General features: G+C 38.3%; 1 pseudogene; it reads left to right on the top strand.

The window, feature by feature from the left end:
• LOC108633272 overlaps positions 3154 to 17998 on the top strand; it is a 65742-nt pseudogene continuing 50897 nt past the window's right edge.

Below are 17998 nucleotides of genomic sequence, written 5' to 3'. Positions count from 1 at the left end.
GCTTTGTAGCTTTATAGAAGTAAAAGGGGATCAAAAGGTGACTTAATATGTAAATGGGAAAAGAAAAAAAATGTGTATCTTCAGTGAATTTAAGGTGAACAAGTCAAATGATTTTGGATCCCAGGTTCAGACGAATTATGAACACAGAAAACTATTAATAATGCAATCACTTATGGAAGAAAAGGGGACAATAAGATTAACAAACAGATTATTGGAAGAAATTTATTTTTGTCATGGAAAAGATAAAGAAGCAGCGTACAATGATTGGGTTAATGAAGGGATTCTTTAATTAAAAAATTTTAATGTTTGAATAGTGATGGAAAAAAGCCAAGAGCAAGGAGATCTCTATTTCTCTTCTTCTTTGTCTCAATGCAGTAGTCTTGACAATATCTGTAAGGATAGTGTAGGTTTTGCATGCATATTGTTAGGAAAATACTTGAGCTTATCTATCTGATTCAGTTTGATCTGGACAAAAGAGTAACCTTTTGTAACACTGTAAAAAGTAACATTGTAAAACGTATTTTCAAGAAGCAGGATCCTAATCTCAGAATACCTTGGGGTGAAGTAAAGAAGAACTAACTGTACCGCTGTTGTCCTGAGATGCTTGGTGAGAATCACAAATACTTGCTTCTTCTGGCAAGTATTTGCCTCTGACTTTCGCTCAATGAAGACTGACCTACTTATTATATCAACATCTGTGTGGATCCCAACGATTAGCAATCTTAAGTTAGTGTGTTCCTGCTGCATCGCATCTGGTCAGTCTGTCTGATTCTTTGCCACCCCTTGGAGCTGTAGCCCACCAAGTCTTCTGTCCATAAGGATTTGCAGACAAGAATTACTGGAGTGGTTGCTATTTCCCCCTCCAGGGGATCTTCCTGACCCCAGGCGATTTGAAACTACATCCCCCTGCATCTCATAGCATTGCAAGCAGATTCTTACCTCTTAAGCGTAGCTGGGAGTCTCCTTAATATTTATAGGAGTCATGATTAAATTTAATAGAACTATGTTTCCACAGTCACTGGATGTAATTGTGTTAAATACTCCATATATCACCAATCACTTGGTTGAAACTCTCGTAAAGATAGAATAATCTGTTCAATATTAGCAGCGCTCAGTCAAAAGTGACATTATTACTTAAATAGTGACATTATTCACCAACACTATGATTTGCTAGAGATTTCTAGAATTATCACAGTGTATTAAAGCAGATCAGACCGACCTTTATGTACTTAGTTCAGTTCATGTCCGACTCTTGCCAAACCATTGGACTAAGCAGCCACGAGACTTTCATGTCGCTATACAATTCCGAGAACTGTTCCAAACTAATGTCCATCAAGTCAGTGATGCATCCAACTCATGTTCATTCCTCATGCCATCCCCTAGCTTTTCATCGCTTCAATCTTTCCAGCATCAGGGTCGTTTTCAAAGCACTCATTTTTTGTGCATCAGGTGGCCAAAAGTATTTGGAGTTTTAGCTTCAGCTCAGTCTGTCCAAGAATATCAGGACTGGATTTACTTTAGGATGACCTGGTTTGGATCTTCTTTGCAGTCAAGCGGATCTCTCAAGTCTTCTCCAACACCAGCAGTTGCAAAGCATCAATTCTTTCGGCACCTCAGCTTGTCTTTATAGTTCAACTCTCCACATTCATTACATGGGACTCTTGGAAAACCATAACTGTTGACTAGATGGACGCCTTTGTTGTAAATTAATGTCTCTTGCTTTTTAATGGTCTTTCCTTAGGTTGCATAGCTTTTCTTCAACGAGACAACCATCTGTTTAATTTTCATGGGTTGCAGTCACCCTCTGTCAGTGAGTTTTGGGAGCCCCCAGAAATAAAAGTCTTCTCCCTATTTCCCTTGCTTTTCCCATCTAGAGAGACCAGAGCCATGATCCTAGTTTTCTGAATATTGAGTTTTAAGCCTAACTGTTCGTACTCTGTTCTTTTCACTTATCATCAGTAGGCTCCTTAGTTCTTCAATTTCTTCCATAAGGGTGATGTCATCTAGCAGATCTGAGGTTATTGATATTTTCTCCTGGCAATCTTGAATTCCACCTTGAGTTGCATCCAGCCTGGCATTTTGGATGATGTTACTCTGTATATAACTTTTAAATAGCAGGGTGACATATATACACCTTTCGGCCACAATATACAACATTATGGTAATAACAACCCTATGTAACAGCTGCTAAGTTGCTTCAGTCAATGTCCGACTCTGTGTAGACCCCATAGATTCAGACAACAGGCAGCCTCCCCTGTCCTGCATTCTCGCAGGCAAGAACACTGGAGTGGGTGCCATTGCTTCTGCACCAGTTTTTAAAATATATCCCTACAGTTTTAAAATGTTGATGCATGCTGTGAATTTATTTTGTTTCTTTTCCTAGATCACTATGTCCATTCTTCTTTGCCTGTTAATTAAAAAAATATTTTTTATTTAACAATTTTACTTATCTGTTAAATTAATTAACATCCTTTCAAATAGGATTGAAGTAAAGTAAATTTATAATTTCATTGTTTGTTTTTCTAGATAAGTTATGCTCCTTTAGCATAAGTTAGTTCCAAGATGTGCTTTCCTACCATCGTTCCAATGTAACGGGGGGGTAAATGTTTAATGGCTAATGAATGTTACATGTAGCTAGTATCCTTTAAGATATCCTATCATTATTGATGCTCAGTAGGGCTTACAATATCATCATAGCAAAATGAAATTTAATTTGAATCTAATGATGATAGAGGCCAAAATCTCAACTTTGGAAGACATACTTTGGCTTGAATTGCACACATTTTCCAAATTTTCTCTGTCATTTTTTAAAAATTTAATTTGATTAACAGCTTTGAAATTTAGTAGACTAAAATTGAGATTATCTTCATAAAAAGAGAAGTTATTTAGATCATTTGTAGCGTCATATATTATGTCAAGTATTTGAGCAACTTCTGTAAAGTCTATAAGCACTCTTGTGAAGAAGACTCAGAAACATATTACAATGGTTTTTACATTGCAGTCGCTCAAATATTTGAACCCCAAACCAATAAAAATGTTGGATAGTTTATTATTACCATTAGGAATGTAGAATAATTTTATTAATAAATTGGGATCATGCTAGTTAAAATGAAATTCCAAGGTAATTAAAAAATAAGAGTTCACATTCATATAATGAGTAATCACCCTTATGGCATTAAAGGAGAGGAACAAAAGCCTCTTGATAAGCTAAAAGAGGAAGATATGAAAAAGTTGTGGCTTAAAGCTCCAACATTACGAAACAGAAGATCATGGCAGTGCAGTCCCATCACTCCCAAGGAACAAATAGAAAATGGAGAACACGTGGAGAACAGGTCAGGACTTTATTTGTTTGGGCTGCCAAAATCACTGGCAGATGGTGACTTGCAGCACCATGAATTAAAAGATGACTACTCTTGGAAGAAAAAGTTATGATCAAACCTAGATAGCATATTCATAAGTTAGACGACATTACATTTGCACTAAGGTGCGTCTAATTAAGGCTAATGGTTTTTCCTGTGGTATGTATGGATTTGAAGAGTTGGACTGTGAAGCAGCTGAGTCCGAAAATTGATGCTTTTTGAACTGTGCGTGTTGGAGAAGCACTGCTTGCAGAGTCTTCTTGGACTGCTGAGAGCCAACTAGGTCCATTCTAAAGGAACCAGTCCGGGTGTTCTTTGGAAGGAATCGAATCTCAAGCTGAAACTCCAATACCTTTGGCACGCTCATGAGGAAGAGTTGACTCATTGCGAGAAGACTTTGATTGCTGCGGAGGTATTGAGGGCCAGTGAGAAGCAGTGGGACGACGAGATGAGATAGAGTGGATGGCATCACTGACTCATAGACTCCAATCTAGTGAACTCTGGGATGTTGGTTGATGGGGACAGGGAGGCGGACGTTGGCTGTGATTCATGGGGTTGCAAAGAGTCGGACGCACTGAGCAACACTGAACTGACTGATAATTAGTAACACCAATTTAAAACTTATAAATATGAAGGATAGAAATATAATTTTTCTTTGATTTTTGGACGTATATGTTTAAAACATTTAAAAACAATATTAACAAACAAAACCTAATGTAGATTGGTTGTTTTCATTTGGCTCAGTTGGTCGTCCCGACTCTATGCAGACCCATGGACTGCAAGCACATCAGGCTTCCTGTTTTCACTATCTCTCTGAGTTTTTTGAAACTCATCTCATTGAGTCATTTGCCTCATTCCACCTTCTATCCTCGTCTCTCCCTTCTCGCCTCTGCCCTAGTTTCTCCGCATCAAGGTCTTCCCTATGATCAGCCTTCTTCACATCAGGTGGCAAAGTATGGGCGTTCAGCTTCAGCTCATCAGTCCTTTCAATAGATATTCAGGGTTGATATTCTATAGGACTGACTGGCTGGATCTCCTTGCGCTTACCAAGGACCTCTCAACAGTCTTCTGCCAAAACTCAAACACCACAATTCAAAAGCCAATTAGACTCTTTGTGCTCAGACTTCTTTATGTTCCATACTCACATGCATACATGACTACTGGAAAACGCATAGATTTGGCCATAGTGGCTTTTGTCAAGCCAAAGAATGTCTCTGCTTTTTAATACAGTGTTTAGGTTGGCCATAGCCTAAATTTTCAAGGCAACAAGTGCTTTTAATTTCATGGCTGCAGTATTGTCCACATTTGATTTTGGAGCCTAGAAAATGGAAAATGAAAAGTATGAACTTTTGCCACAGTTTTTTTCCCCATCTTTTTGCTATGAATCAAGGCAATAGCTTGGTTCTTGAAGCTTGTTGGCGAAGGCGGGCGATTAAGCCCGGTTTATCTATTCCTCACACTTCATTACACAGGCTGTCGATTTATTCCTTACTTCTGTCATCTAAAGGCCGTATAATCTGCATATCTGAGGGTATGGAATTTCTCCTGGGAAACCTTGATTACAGCTTGCTGCCTTGGAATCCAGACTTGCATTTGGCATCAGATGTACTCTGCATACAAGCTTAGAGAGCAGGGTTGAATCATATATAGCCCTTATAGTACTCCTTTCCCAGTTTTGGAACCAGTCCATGGCTCCAATGTCAGTTCTAGCCATTGCTTCTTGTCTTGCCATACAGGTTTCTTAGGAAGGTCAGCGAATGTCTGCGAATCTCATCTCTTTCTAAGATTTCCACAGTTTTTTGTGACTCACAGGTCAAAATCTACATAGCATGAAGCAAAGTAGATTTTATTTATTATTATTGTTTTATAGAATGTCCTTGCTTTTTCTATGATCCAGAATGTGGTTACTTTTGATTCGTTTCCTCTGCCTCTTTTCGAAATCGCAGCTTGAGCATTTGAAGTTCTCCAATCCACATACTGCTGAGTTTTACTTGAAGGATTTTTAGGCATAATTTTTTGCTGACGATGTGAAATGCGTGCAGTTACAGTATTTTGACTTTTCTTTGGCAATGCTTCTCTTTCGAGATTGGAATGAAAAAGTAGAACTTTTCCAGTCTGTGGCCACTGCTGAGTTCAAATTTGCTTGGCATTTAATTAGGCAGCCAACGTTAATAAAACATCATCTTTTAGGATTGCAACTAGTTCTGCTGAAATTACCAGATACGTCTATTCAGCTTGGTTTCATCAGGAGAATGGTCAACGTTCCAAATTTCTTGTGGAAATCATGGACCTTCTAGTTCTTTGCCTCTGTCATGCCTTTCAGGGATAATAACTCTCTCCACATAACCATTTGGTCATCTAAATTTTTTTTTGCACTGTCCATAATGGAGAAGGAAATGGCAACTCACTCAGTAATCTTGCCTGGAGAATTCCATGAACAGAGGAGCCTTGTAGGCTACAGTCCATGGGGTTGCAAAGAGTCAGGCATGACTGAACAACCATCACTCCTCACAAAGTACTCAAAAGTTTCATTCACATCTTCCAAAAGCATATATTGAAGTCCAAAAACATGAATACATGCTTAGAGGTGTTACTTGTCATATACTTTCATGTTAAAGCCAACAAAAATAATTTTGCCACAGTGATTATGAAAAGTGAAATAAGGATTCTTTTACTTGTCCTTTGGTAAGAGTAGTTGACTCACACACATATTTGTAATCTCAAAATCCATCACACACAGTGAAAGTTTATAATGTTGAAAAGTTTTTCCCATGCAAATGTAAGTATATATATATATATATCTTTTCATCTTTCCATTATTATGCAAAATCAATACCACTGTGTAACTCAGTATTATGCACAGTAAATATCTGAATGAACAGTGTTGATGCCATCTTGAAGTTGCCATTACTGAGTAGTGTGGTCAGTTCAGTTCAGTTCAGTTGCTCAGTCAAGTCCAACTCTTTGTGACCCCAAGGACTGCAGCATGCCAAGCCTCCCTATCCATTACCAACTCTCAGAGCTTTCTCGGACTCATGTCCATTGAGTCAGTGATGCCATCCAACCATCTCATCTTCTGTCATCCATGTTTCCTCCTGCCTTCAATCTTTCCCAGCATCAGGGTCTTTCCAGTGAGTCAGTTCTTCTCATTAAGTGGCCAAAATATTGAAGTTTCAGCTTCAGCATCAGTCTTTCCAGTGAATATTCAGGACTGATTTCCTTCCAGCACCAACATTGTGCTGATATTTTCCTGTCACATCTTGAATGACTGAACTGTTACCATAATCCTGACTAGTTATACATCTGGCATTATAGGTTTTCTCTCTTTACAGTGGTGGTAACTTTTACTTCTATTTTTGTTAAAGGAATGGAAATGGTAACAAAACCATTATAATGTAACATTTTTTGTGAGTATACCTTTTCTGCCATTCATATTGACATTGCTAAGCAATAAAATAAGGTTTTTTTTTCTTTATTTCGTAGACATCTGACCAGTGGTTTCTGATTTACTGGTAGGGGAAAACCTTATTAATGTCTTATGAACTGGACATCCTATTTGGCCAGGCTGACTCAGCCAGTTGGGAGACCCCAGCTGAAGATTTGGTGTTCATGTTGATTAGCAGGTAAGTGTGGGAGTCACACCCACTAAAGCCTCTCTATGCTTCTTGAAGTCTACCTCAGTTGTACTTCTGTAGGACATCAGTTCAAGGGAAAATCACCCATTAGCTCTGAGCAATAGAATAGTTGGTTGGGCATTAATTAGATGTGTGATATCACCCCATGGTCGATATTACAGTGACAAGTGAGATACTTTATAAAGTGTTCACATAAACTCATTTGCCTCCTGTTTTACAGTGTCTTGACCAACTCCTGCTTACAAACTCCACTCTTTTTTAATGACCAGCCTCATCCAACCAAATGCCCAATGATATATTAATGCACCATGCATCACAAGGTCCCATCCTTGACTTGATATATTCTATGCATTTCTCCAATTGTAAGACCAACTGTAAGACTCCTCCTTGGTACCCATAATTAATACAACTCCCACTCTTTTGCAAGATTTGAACCCTCACCCATCTACCTAACTGCACATGCCATTACTAGGTAGGCCACTGAGGCAAGAAGGGTTATTATAAATTGTCAATACAACCACAACATAGTTATTGGACCAATATAATATGATAATATTTATGTATTATTATTTATATATTAGTCTCTTAAACCATAAAATAAATCAGCATTTGTTTTCTAAGCATGGGCATTTTGACAGGATGAAATATCAAGGGACATTTGTTATGGAACAAATATGCTTATGGATGTTTTGGTAGGATCAGATTTCAAGGACCTTTTGGCTTGGACCAAATATCTTAATGGACTCGCAGGACCAAATGTGTGCTAGTCCATATTTTATGATTTGTATGTTGTACTTCTAAGTAGCATATGCTATTTTCACGTGGACAGGTGCAATATATATATGCTAACTTAATGTACAAATCATAAAATTGGGCCTTGATGGGAGAACACAGATGTCATGTATAACATTCTATCCATGATACCTTCAAATTATCACAGCATCTGTACCATAATGACCTAAAGTCTCTTCAGATATATAACAAATGGAATTTCATACCTTCCCACAATCTATGCAAATCATATATTGCCACAGTTCTTTAAAGCTCTTTATATAAACCCAGGAAACCAAATTAACTTTGATAAGTCAGTGGGTCAGCTGATAAACATGTGGCTCTTCAAAAGACTGAACTACCTTATTTATATCAAACATCTGTGTGTATCCAACATTAGCACTCTTAAGCTTATGTGTCTGCTCAGTCATTCAGTCTTGTCTGATTCTTTGCCACCCCTTGGACTGTAGCCCACCAGTCTCTCTGTCCATGGAATTTTGCAGACAAGAATACTGGAGTGGGTTGCTATTTCCCCCTCCAGGGGATCTTCCTGACCCAGGGATTGAAACTACATCCCCTGCATCTCATGCATTGGCAAGCAGATTCTTTACCTCTAAGCTAGCTGGGAAGTCCTCCTTAATATTTATAGGCAGAATTAAATTTAATAGAACTATGTATCACCAGTCACTGGATGAATTGTGTAAATTACTCTATATATCACCAATCACTGGTTGAACTCGGTAAAAAATAAAAAATCTGTTCATATTAGCAGCGTCATCAAAAGTGGACATTATTACTTAAATAGTGACATTATTCACCAAACACTATTGATTTTGGCTGGAGATTCTAGAATTATCACAGTGTATAAAGCAGATACAACCACCTTTATGTACTTAGTTCAGTTCATGTCCGACTCTTTGCAACCCATGGACTACAGCACACGAGACTTTCCTGTCCATTACCAATTCCCAGAACTTGTTCAAACTAATGTCCATCAAGTCAGTGATGCCATCCAATCATGTCATCCTCTGCCATCCCCTACTTTTCATGCCTTCAATCTTTCCCAGCATCAGGGTCTTTTCCAAAGACTCATTTTTTTGCATCAGGTGGCCAAAGTATTGGAGTTTTAGCTTCAGCATCAGTCTTTCCAATGAATATTCAGGACTGATTTACTTTAGGATGGACTTGTTGGATCTTCTTGCAGTCCAAGGGACTCTCAAGTCTTCTCCAACACCACAGTTCAAAAGCATCAATTCTTCGGCACTCAGCTTTCTTTATAGTTCAACTCTCACATTCATACATGACTATTGGAAAAACCATAACTTTGACTAGATGGACCTTTGTTGGTAAAGTAATGTCTCTGCTTTTTAATGTGCTTTCCAGGTTGGTCATAGCTTTTCTTCCAAGGAGCAACCATCTTTTAATTTCATGGGTGCAGTCACCATCTGCAGTGATTTTGGAGCCCCCAAAATAAAGTCTCTCCCTATTTCCCTTGTTTCCCCATCTATGAGGACCAGATGCCATGATCCTAGTTTTCTGAATATTGAGTTTTAAGCCAACTTTTCACTCTCTTCTTTCACTTTCATCAAGAGGCTCCTTAGTTCTTCAATTTCTTCCATAAGGGTGATGTCATCTGCATATCTGAGGTTATTGATATTTCTCCTGGCAATCTTGATTCCACCTTGAGTTCATCCAGCCTGGCATTTTGGATGATGTACTCTGTATATAAGTTAAATAGCAGGGTGACAATATACAACCTTGTGCAACAATATACAACATATAGAATATACAACCTCTATGTACAGCTGCTAAGTTGCTTCAGTCATGTCCGACTCTGTGTGACCCCATAGATGGCAGCCAATCAGGCTCCCCTGTCCCTGGGATTCTCCAGGCAAGAACACTGGAGTGGGGTGCCATTGCCTTCTCCACCAAGTTTTAAAATATACTACCAAGTTTTAAAAATGTGGATTCATCTGTGAATTTAATTTTGTTTGCTTTTCCTAGATCACAGTCCATTTCTTTTTTGCCTTGTATTAAAAAAATGTATTTTTTATTTAAAAATCTTTACTATGCTTTAAATTATTTTAACATCCTTTCAATAGGATTTGAAGTAAAGTACATCAATTTGCATTTTTGTTTATTCTAGATAAGTTATGCTCCTGTTAGATAAGTAGTTTCCAAGATGTGCTTTTCCTACCATCTGTTCCAATAACTGGGGGGGGAAATGTTTAATGGCTAATGATGTACATGTGCTAGTATCTCTTTAAGATACTCTATCATTTTTGATGGGCTCAGTGGTGCTTACATAATCATCTAGCAAATGAAATTTAATTTTGAAATCTAAGAGTGATAGAGGCAAAATCTGCAAAGCTTGAAGAAATACTTTGGGCTTGAATTGCACACATTATTCCAAATTTTCTCTGTCTATTTTTTAAAAAATTTAATTTTATAACAGTTGTATAATTTAGTAGACTAAAAATTGAGATTATCTTCATGAAAAGAGAGTTATGTTAATACATTTGTAGGTCATATATTATGTTCAGAGTATTTGAGCAACTTCTGTAAGTCTATAACACCTCTTGTGGAAGAAATCAGAACATATTACATATGTTTGTTTACATTGCAGTCCTCAAATATTTTGAACCCCCTAAACCAATAAAAAATGTTGGATAGTTTATTATTACCATTAGGAATGTAGAATAATTTTTTATTAAAAATTTGGATCATCTAGTTAAAATGAATATTCCAAAGGTAAATTTAAAAAAATAAGAGTTCACATTCATATAATTAGTAATCACCCTTATGGCATAAAGTGAAGAGGAACCAAAAAAGCCTCTTGATGAAAGTAAAAGAGGAAGAATGAAAAAGTTGTCTTAAAGCTCAACATTCAGAAAAACGAAGATCATGGCATGCAGTCCCATCACTCCACGGGAAATAGATGGAGAAACAGTGGAAACAGTGTCAGACTTTATTTGTTTGGGCTCCAAAATCACTGCAGATGGTGACTGCAGCCATGAAATTAAAAGATGCCTTACTCCTTGGAAGAAAAGTTATGACCAACCTAGATAGCATATTCAAAAGTAGAGACATTACTTTGCCAACTAAGGTCTGTCTAATTAAGGCTATGGTTTTTCCTGTGGTCATGTATGGATGTGAGAGTTGGACTGTGAAGACAGCTGAGTGCCGAAGAATTGATGCTTTTGAACTGTGGTGTTGGAGAAGACTCTTGAGAGTCTCTTGGACTGTGAGAGCCAACTAGGCCATTCTAAAGGAGACCAGTCCTGGGTGTTCTTTGGAAGGAATGATGCTCAAGCTGAAACTCCAATACTTTGGCCAGCTCATGAGAAGAGTTGACTCATTGGAGAAGACTTTGATGCTGGGAGGGATTGAGGGCAGGAGAAGCAAGGGGACGACCGAGGATGAGATAGATGGATGGCATCACTGACTCGATAGACGCAAGTCTGAGTGAACTCTGGGAGTTGGTGATGGACAGGGAGGCCTGGCGTGCTGTGATTCATGGGGTTGCAAAGAGTCGGACACTTACTGAGGCAACTGAACTGAACTGATAATTAGTAACACCAATTTAAAACTATAAATGTGAAGGATAAAATACTATTTTTCTTTGTTTTTGGACTATATGTTTAAAAATTTAAAACAATATTAACAAACAAAAGCCTAATGAGATTGTTGTTGTTCATTTGCTCAGTTGTGTCCCGACTCTATGCAACCCCATGGACTGCAGCACATCAGGCTTCCCTGTCTTTCACTATCTCTCTGAGTTTTTTGAAACTCATGTCCATTGAGTCATTGATGCCATCCAACCATCTCATCCTCCGTCTCTCCCTTCTCCCTCCTGCCCTCAGTGTTTCCCAGCATCAAGGTCTTTCCCTATGAATCAGCTCTTCACATCAGGTGGCCAAAGTATTGGAGCTTCAGCTTCAGCATCAGTCCTTCCAATGAATATTCAGGGTTGATTTCTTTAGGACTGACTGGCTGGATCTCCTTGCTGTCCAAGGGACTCTCAACAGTCTTCTGCAAAACTCAAACACCACAATTCAAAAGCATTAACTCTTTTGTGCTCAGACTTCTTTATGGTCCAATACTCACATGCATACATGACTACTGGGAAAACCATAGATTTGGCCATATGGGCTTTTGTCAGCAAAGTAATGTCTCTGCTTTTTAATACAGTGTTTTAGGTTGGCCATAGCTAATTTTCCAAGGAACAAGTGTCTTTTAATTTCATGGCTGCAGTCATTGTCCACATTGATTTTGGAGCCCAAGAAAATGAAAATGAAATATGACACTTTTTCCACATTTTCCCCATCTTTTGCTATGAATGCATAGATGCAATGAAGCTTTGTTCTTTGAATGTTGAGCTTTAAGCCAGTTTATCTATTCTCCTCTTACACTTTCATTAAGAGGCTCTTTAGTTCCTCTTCACTTTCTGTCATTAAAGTGGTATCATCTGCATATCTGAGGTTATTGATATTTCTCCTGGCAAACTTGATTACAGCTTGTGCTTCATCCAGCTTGGCATTTTGCATGATGTACTCTGCATACAAGTTAGAGAAGCAGGGTGTCAATATATAGCCTTGATGTACTCCTTTCCCAGTTTGTGAACCAGTCCATGGCTCCATGTCCAGTTCTAGCCATTGCTTCTTGTCTTGCATACAGGTTTCTTAGGAAGCAGGTAATGTGGCCTGGAATTCTCATCTCTTTAAGAATTTTCCACAGTTATTTTGTGATCCACAGTCAAAATCTTTAGCATAGCCAATGAAGCAGAAGTAGATTTTATTTATTATTATTAGTTTTTAGAATGTCCTTGCTTTTTCTATGATCCAGCGAATGTTGGCACTTTGATCTCTGGTTCCTCTGCCTTTTCTAAATCCAGCTTGAGCATTTGGAAGTTCCCAATCCACATACTGCTGAAGTTTTACTTGAAGGATTTTTAGCATAATTTTGCTGACATGTGAAATGAGTGCAGTTGTACAGTATTTTGAACTTTCTTTGGCATTGCTTCTCTTTGGGATTGGAATGAAAAGTGAACCTTTTCCAGTCCTGTGGCCACTGCTGAGTTTACAAATTTGCTGGCATAATTAGTGCAGCACTTTAAAAACATCATCTTTTAGGATTTGAACTAGTTCTGCTGAAATTCCAATACCTCTACTAGCTTTGTTCATAGGAATGCTTCCTAAGGCCCATTTGACTTAGCACTCTAGGATATCTGGCTCTAGGTGACTGACTGCAACATCGTGGTCTTCTGGGTCATTAAGAGCTTTTTTGCACAGTTCTGTATATTCTTGTCACCTCTTCTTAATCTCTTCTGTTTCTGTTAGGTCCATACCATTTCTGTCCTTTATCGAGCCCATCTTTGCATGAAATGTTCCCTTGGTATCTCTAATTTTCTTGAAGAGATCTCTAGTCTTTCCCATTCTGTTGTTTTCCTCTATTTCTTTGCATTGATCACTGAGGAAGGTTTTTTTAATCTCTCCTTGCTATTCTTTGGAACTTTGCATTCAGATGGGAATAACTTTCTTTTTCTCCTTTGCTTTTCACTTCTCTTCTTTTCACAGCTATTTGTAAGGCCTCCTCAGACAGCCATTTTGCTTTTCTGCATTTCTTTTCCATAGGCGTGGTCTTGATCCCTGTCTCCTGTACAATGTCATGAACCTCTGTCCATAGTTCATCAGGCACTCTGTCTATCAGATCTAGTCCCTTAAACTTATTTCTCGCTTCCCACTGTTTAATCATAAGGGATTTGATTTAGGTCATACCTGAACGGTCTAGTGGTTTCCCCTACTTTCTTTTATTTATTTGGCAATAAGGAGTTCATGATCTGAGCTACAGTGAGCTCCCAGTCTTGTTTTTGCTGACTGTATAGAGCTTCTCCATCTTTGGCTGCAAAGAATATAATCAATCTGATTTTGGTGTTGACCATCTGGTGATATCCATGTGTAGTCTTCTCTTGTGTAGTTGGAAGAGGGTGTTTGCTATGACCAGTGCGTTCTCTTGGCAAAACTCTATTATCCTTTGCCCTGCTTCATTCTATACTCCAAGGCCAAATTTGCTTGTTACTCCAGGTGTTTCCTGACTTCCTACTTTTGCATTCCAATCTCCTCTAATGAAAAGGACATCTTTTTTTGGTGTTTGTTCTAAAAGGTCTTGTAGGCCTTCATAGAACCATTCAACTTCAGCTTCTTCAGCATTGTTAGTTTGGGCATAGGCTTGGATTACCATGATATTGAATGGTTTGCCTTGGAAACGAACAGAGATCATTCTGTCATTTTTTAGAATTCTATAAATTCACATTGAAAAATTCATCAGTCTTCCTTAAAGCAAGCAAGCAGAAAAATCATAATAACCACAGTTTAAAAATATTTAGACTCAAAATATCCACAACAGAGTCACTGATAGCAAATATGAGTGTTTCTGTGCAGTCTATATAAGTGCCTACTCAGTGCCAAGCCTTGTCTTGGGGTAGGAATATAATGGTGCCACAACAGACACGATTTCCCCACCTCTGCACTGAACTCATAACACAGAGTGGGGATATTTTTGACAGAGCATATTTCAAGATTTAGATGAGAAAAACATGGAACATCAAGGGGACCAAATAAATAAATTCAGTGATAGCTACTGTAATACAGAGTGTAAAAGATACTAGTTTAAGAGGCAAGATTGGAGAAAGAAAGGACTAGACCTTCTAGTGATGATGGCAGTTGTAAGTCAGGTTTAGGAGTGTAGTCTTTCTCCTTAAAGGAAATAGAAGCCATTAAGAAATTGAAAACAGAGAAGCGTCACAATCTCCCATGTTAGGCAACCGGGTAGACATCAAAATATTTACTTAAAAACAGAACACTGGGGAGGAGGCAAGTTTGGGAGATGATGAATTTCGATATTCAAATATTAAGTACTATGTGTCCTGAAAACACTCAAATGTACATGTGCAATTGGCAATTGAACATATATTTTTAGCAAACAAGAAAGTAGGGTGATTTGAGACAAAGCTTTGTAGCTTTATAGAAGTAAAAGGAGGGATCAAAAGGTGACTTAATATGTAAATGGGAAAAGAAAAGAAAATGTGTATCTTCAGTGAATTTAAGGTGAACAAGTCAAATGATTTTGGATCCCAGGTTCAGACGAATTATGAACACAGAAAACTATTAATAATGCAATCACTTATGGAAGAAAAGGGGACAATAAGATTACAAACAGATTATTGGAAGAAATTTATTTTTGTCATGGAAAAGATAAAGAAGCAGCGTACAATGATTGGGTTAATGAAGGGATTCTTTAATTAAAAAATTTTAATGTTTGAATAGTGATGGAAAAAAGCCAAGAGCAAGGAGATCTCTATTTCTCTTCTTCTTTGTCTCAATGCAGTAGTCTTGACAATATCTGTAAGGATAGTGTAGGTTTTGCATGCATATTGTTAGGAAAATACTTGAGCTTATCTATCTGATTCAGTTTGATCTGGACAAAAGAGTAACCTTTTGTAACACTGTAAAAAGTAACATTGTAAAACGTATTTTCAAGAAGCAGGATCCTAATCTCAGAATACCTTGGGGTGAAGTAAAGAAGAACTAACTGTACCGCTGTGTCCTGAGATGCTTGGTGAGAATCACAAATACTTGCTTCTTCTGGCAAGTATTTGCCTCTGACTTTCTGGGGTATTCCTTCATGGATTGTTCATATTCTCCCTGATGTCTCAGCCTCTGATAGAACAGTGTAGTAAAGTCATCCCTATTAATCAATTCTTGTCAATTCTGCCTCTGTTTCTCCAAGAGTTAAAGTCTGCTGATCTCAGAAATTATTCTCCTGCCAGGGCTGGAGAGAAAGAACATGAAAGGAAGAGGATCAGCAAAGTAATATCTTCAGTTCAGTTCAGTCACTCAGTCTTGTTCAACTCTTTGTGACCCCATGAATCGCAGCACGCCAGGCCTCCCTGTCCATCACTGTCTCCCAGAGTTCACTCAGACTCACGTCCATCGAGTCCGTGATGCCATCCCACCATCTCATCCTTTGTCATCCCCTTCTCCTCCTGCCCCCAATCCCTCCCAGCATCAGAGTCTTTTCCAATGAGTCAACTCTTCTCATGAGCTGGCCAAAGTACTGGAGTTTCAGCTTTAGCATCATTCCTTCCAAAGGAATCCCAGGGCTGATCTTTTTCAGAATGGACTGGTTGGATCTCCTTGCAGTCCAAGGGATTCTCAAGAGTCTTCTCCACAGTTCAAAAGCATCAATTCTTTGGTGCTCAGCCTTCTTCACAGTCCAACTCTCACATCCATACATGACCACTAGGAAAACCATAGCCTTGACTAGACGGACCTTAGTCAGCAAAGTAATGTCTCTGCTTTTGAATATGCTGTCTAGGTTGGTCATAACTTTTTTTCCAAGGAGTAAGGGTCTTTTAATTTCATGGCTGCAATCACCATCTGCAGTGATTTTGGAGCCAAAACAAATAAAGTCTGACACTGTTTCCACTGTTTCTTCATCTATTTCCCATGGAGTGATGGGACCGGATGCCATGATCTTCGTTTTCTGAATGTTGAGCTTTAAGCCAACTTTTTCACTCTCCTCTTTCACTTTCATCAAGAGGCTTTTTCGTTCCTCTTCACTTTCTGCCATAAGGGTGGTGTCATCTGCATATCCGAGGTTATTGATATTTCTCCCGGTAATCTTGATTCCAGCTTGTGTTTCTTCCTTTCCAGAGTTTCTCATGATGTACTCTGCATATAAGTTAAATAAGCAGGTGACAATATACAGCCTTGACGTAATCCTTTTCCTATTTGGAACCAGTCTGTTGTTCCATGTCCAATTCTAACTGTTGATTCCTGACCTGCATACAGATTTTTCAAGTGGCAGATCAGGTGGTCTGGTATTCCCATCTCTCTCAGAATTTTCCACAGTTTATTGTGATCCACACAGTTAAAGGCTTTGGCATAGTCAATAAAGCAGAAATAGATGTTTTTCTGGAACTCTCTTGCTTTTTCCATGATGCAGCGGATGTTGGCTATTTGATCTCTGGTTCCTGTGCCTTATCTAAAACCAGCTTGAACATCTGGAAATTCATGGTTCACGTATTGCTGAAGCCTGGCTTGGAGAATTTTCAGTGTTACTTTACCAGCACGTGAGATGAGTGCAATTGTGCAGTAGTTTGTGCGTTCTTTGGCATTGCCTTTCTTTGGGATTGGAATGAAAACTTACTTTTTCCAGTCCTGTGGCCACTGCTGAGTTTTCCAAATTTGCTGGCATATTGAGTGCAGCACTTTCACAGCGTCATCTTTCAGGATTTGAAACAGCTCAACTGACATCATCTCCACTAGCTTTGTTTGTAGTGATGCTTTCTAAGGCCCTGAGGTTCATGACATTGTACAGGAGACAGGTATCAACACCATCCCCATGGAAAAGAAATGCAAAAAAGCAAAATGGCTGTCTGGGGAGGACTTACAAATAACTGTGAAAAGAAGAGAGGCGAAAAACAAAGGAGAAAAGGAAAGACATAAACATCTTAATTCAGAGTTCCAAAGAATAGCAAGAAGAGATAAGAAAGTCTTCTTCAGCGATCAATGCAAAGAAATAGAGGAAAAGAACAGAATGGGAAAGACTAGAGATCTCTTCAAGAAAATTAGAGATACCAAGGGAACATTTCATGCAAAGATGGGCTCGATCAAAGATAGAAATGGTACAGACCTAACAGAAGCAGAAGATATTAAGAAGAGGTGACAAGAATACACAGAAGAACTGTACAAAAAAGATCTTCACGACCCGGATAATCATGATGGTGTGATCACTCATCTAGAGCCAGACATCCTGGAAGTAATATCTTATTGTAATTCTAAGTCAGTAGAATTGGAATTTGTGAATCTCCTGATCTGACTTTATACCTTTTATCCACCCACCCACCTCAATCCCCACCCCTACAAAAAAAAAGAAAAAAGAAAAAGAAAAACCACGTAGCTTTGAAAGCATTTAAAAATTTCAGTTTGTAGCAAATTAATATAAAGAGTAAATGTCTTTTTTTTTTCAAGAAGTATCAAAAAGGCTCTTAATCCATTCTTTCTCCAAGGTAATTTATTGGGTGTCTTATTTATTTAAATAAGGAATGCTGGCATAAATAAAAACATGTAACTAGTTTGATTCAAAACATCAAGACTTCTCTAACAACACCAAAATGTCTTAGTCTATAACCTTTAAAAATGCTTTGGAAATGTAAATTAAAGATGACAA

The sequence above is a fragment of the Capra hircus genome, chromosome 17, assembly GCF_001704415.2.
Source record: "Capra hircus breed San Clemente chromosome 17, ASM170441v1, whole genome shotgun sequence".
Lineage (NCBI taxonomy): Eukaryota > Metazoa > Chordata > Mammalia > Artiodactyla > Bovidae > Capra > Capra hircus.
This window is presented reverse-complemented; position numbering and strand designations above follow the sequence as displayed.